This window comes from Helianthus annuus, chromosome 4 (assembly GCF_002127325.2).
Source record: "Helianthus annuus cultivar XRQ/B chromosome 4, HanXRQr2.0-SUNRISE, whole genome shotgun sequence".
NCBI classification, from domain to species: Eukaryota; Viridiplantae; Streptophyta; class Magnoliopsida; order Asterales; family Asteraceae; genus Helianthus; species Helianthus annuus.
Window position 1 is genome coordinate 165,232,322 of NC_035436.2, and position 4,298 is coordinate 165,236,619.

The window sequence follows — 4,298 nt, forward strand, 5'->3', positions numbered from 1 at the left end:
AACCAGTTCGCACCTTGTAGTTGGTCGAATAAATCATCTATCCTCGGGAGCGGGTATCGGTTCTTTACCGTGAGTTTGTTTAACTCCCGGTAATCGATACACATGCGCATGCTCCCGTCTTTCTTTCTCACGAACAATACCGGTGCGCCCCAAGGAGACACACTCGTCCTTATGAATCCCTTATCAAGCAGGTCTTGGATTTGGGACATCAACTCTTGTAATTCCGACGGTGCAAGTCGGTACGGGGCTTTTGCTACGGGTTTCGCGCCCGGAATCAATTCGATCCCGAACTCTACTTCCCGTTCAGGCGGTATCCCCGGTAAATCTTCCGGAAAAACATCTTCATAATCTCGTACTACCGGTACATCTCCAATCTTTCGTTATTCTTTCTCGGGCTCATTAGCGTATATTATGAATGCCTTGCATCCTCGCTTCATTAGCTTGTGAGCTTTCAACATTGAGCATACTATGGGGTTGCCTCCTTTTTCGCCATAAATGGTGACGTGTTTCCCGCTCGGAGATGTTAGTTTTATCTCTTTACGGAAGCACACGACCTTTGCATGGTGTCGAGATAGCCAATCCATCCCAACGACTACTTGAAATTCTCCCATCGACATCGGGATTAGATTTATCAAATATTCTTCATCGTCGATGCTCAGTTTACAATTTTCACATACATCACAAACAATAAAGCTTTTGTTATTACCTATCTCTACTTCTAAAGGCACAGGTAATTTTGTTAGAATAAATGAAGGATGTCGAATAAGTCCATATGAAACAAAGGATTTATTCGCACCTGTATCAAATAACACGTGTGCAGGAATTGAATTTACAGCAAATATACCTGAGACCACGTCAGGTTCAACCTTTGCTTCTGCGGCGGTTAGTTGAAAAGATCTTGCCTTTGCTTTCGGGGCTTCACCTTTCGGTTCCTGCCCATCCTTCTTTCCAACCAGTTCCGGGCATTCCGACTTCTTGTGACCCGTTCGATGACAATTGTAACAAACCTTCACTTTCTCCGGGCATGATATAGCCATATGTCCCGTTTTCTTGCATATGGGACAAGGCTTATCCTTGTAACGGCATTCGCCTTTATGACCCTTCCCGCAGATTCTGCAACTTGGCGACCCGCCTTTCATATCAGATTTCTTTGCGCTTTCGTTTGTTCGTGCCTTCTTAGTAGGGCTTGGATTCACATCTTGTGCCCTTCGTTCACCCCGTTCTATGCTCTTTTTCAATTCGATCTCCCTTTCCCGAGCAGCATTGACAATCTCGGTAAGGGTCTCGTATTTTGAAGGGGTTATGAACTCTCTATACTCCGCACTTAGCATGTTATAATAGTAATAGACCTTTTGTTCTTCGTTTGTCACCAAATCATCACAAAACTTTATCTTGTCCATAAACATCCCCGTGATCTTGTCTATGGATTCACCCTTATGTCTGAGTTGCATGAACTCTTCCTTGATTCTATTTATGACCGCTTTGGGACTATGGTGTTTAAGAAACGACGTCTTAAACTCCTCCCATGTCATGGCCTTAGCCGCTTCACTTCCAATTTCCTTCTTTTTGTTATCCCACCAGTCTTTCGCTTGACCTCTTAATTGACCCGTACCATAAGCTACGTAGTCATTTTCATCACAATGAGTTCTCTCGAATACTCCTTCAATATCACTTAGCCATCGTTGGCACACAATTGGATCAACCTCCCCATTATATATTGGGGGTTTACAGGCCATGAATTCCTTGTATGAACAAGGCTTTCGTCCACCATGCTTTTCCTTTGCTGAATTGGAATCATCTTCCAATTTCTTGATTCTCTCTTCTACTATTGATAAAACTGTGTTTTGAATTTTATCAATAAAGCCCGACAAACTGTTTTCGATCGCCTTTCCAACTTCTTCGGTAATCACTTCCTTCATTTGTTCGGTGACTCTTGGCACCGCATTATCATTACCTCCCTCGGCCATCTCTATTTCTGAAATGTTTACATAGATTGTTAAACATTCCATTTATAAAACATGCTTTACTTGTTTTGATTTAATCAAGTTCATAACTTGATTCAATCACTCTTGTTTCAATTCAATCAAGTTCGTAACTTGATTTAATCATTCTTGTTTCAATTCAATCAAGTTCGTAACTTGATTTAATCATTCTTGTTTCAATTCAATCAAGTTCGTAACTTGATTTAATCATTCTTGTTTCAATTCAATCAAGTTCGTAACTTGATTTAATCATTCTTGTTTCATGCATTTCTTGTTTTTGAGTGAGCTTACGCACTCTTTTCATGCATATTGTTCATTTCTCATTCTTTACGTAGTACATAATTTATTAACAAAATAAGTTAATTCTTACCGGACGATCGATCAAGCTTGAACCGAACACTTATTGACAACCTTGAGCTCTGATTACCAACTTATAACACCCTAAATTTTACCCTTGATTTTTTAACAAAATATAGTTTAAGTACATGACTTTCATTAACGAAGTTCATAAGTAACAAAGACCTTAGTCAACTAATGACAAAGTTAAAGCATTTTAAAAATTTGTTTAACATGTGTTTACAACCCATACATAAAGACTACAAAAGATCTAAAACATTGCGGAAGCTTCAAAATGGAGTGTTCGGTTCTTCATTTAATCACTTGATCGCCACCCATAAGATCCACCAAATTACCTATGATCAAAACCGTTAAAATCATTAGTTTTGACGTTGTTATATAATATAATCCCAAGGTTTAACATCACATTAGAAATAACAAAAACATAAAAGTTATTCTGGATCCACCGGAAATTACGGTATCACCGTAATTTACGGTGAGACCTGGAAATGTTTGGTCACCGTAAACCAGGAGATCCACGCCGTAACATATATGATCTTTACCGTAAATTACGGTACTACCGTAATTTACGGTAGTACCTGGAAATTCCATGTCTTGTTTGTTTTGTTCATTTCACTCAAACCAACTCTTGGAATTTACTATTTCTAACAAACCACTACATCAAATTCTAGTAATTCAAACATGTTATATATTAAGTAATATCAAAGAACAATCCATCATATTCCGGAGCCTTAATCATGTTTTACTTGATTATTTGACCCGTTTGACTCGTCTAAGGAATCCTCCGCTATGACGACTACCAACGAGTACCAACCGAATTTAATCAATCAATCAATATAACGACTTCATCGCTTAATTCAAAACAACTCTTATTCAAAGATTCAATTACACATTAGAATCATCAAATCTAATAAATGTAACGGGTCAAGTTACATACCTTAGCGCACGCCCTTCAACCGCGAATCACCACCAGCTTGTCCACTCGACGTTCTGGTATCTTGTCCTATAGAGTTCAGTTCAAGACATGTTTAGAACTCTCTTTAGACCTCACTTCTCATATTATACTGAAACATCATAATTATGCGTTAAAGCTTTAAATTTCTATTTCTTAAGCCTTCTTTGAGGCATTTCTACAAACACTATGAGGGCAGAATTTCTACATTATTTGCATTTAAGTTCATAGTTTGCTAGCTAGTTAACTTAACATCAAATAAGCCCTCATATAGCATTTTAATCATCATACCTTTCTGAAATCACTTTTCTATAATCAATTTACACTAGGATAATCATCTAAACCCTAGTGTTCATCGTCATCATGTAAAACCCACAACCCACCTTCAAGGTGTTCATGGAAATTTCCTGAATTTGGTCATGATTTCACATGAAATTGGCAAGGTTTTACTTTTAATCACCATATCAATTCTAATCTAACCACATAACACACATGCAACATAAATCTTCAGATTTTCCAAAATCATGAGAAATTCAAGTAAAGAGATTTCATCAAATTTTACATACCTTAGAATCCTCTTGCAATAAGGATCACAATTCTAGGTTCTAATTCCGATTTCAACTTGAATTGAGACTTCAATTTACAGATTTTAGGAAGTTTAGGGTTATGAATATGGGGGTGTCGCCCCCATATTCTTCTTGGTCGACCAACACTCCTCAAATGGGGTGTTTGGTTTATTATTTTTATTTTTTTTTTATCTATTTTAGTTACACATTTAACAACTAAGGTCCCTCAACTTTCTTCAACATATTATTTAGTAACTTTTAACCCTATTATAGACTATTTCTAGTCTTGTAATTAACTAGGTTAAAAGTTTCTAGTTAATAATTTCTCATCTATTTATACTTTATAGTTACAATATAAAGTTTTATATTTTCGGGGTGTTACACGATGAGATTGCGTTGCGATAGTGTTGCGATTGCGTTTGCGAATAATCACCTCGAAAC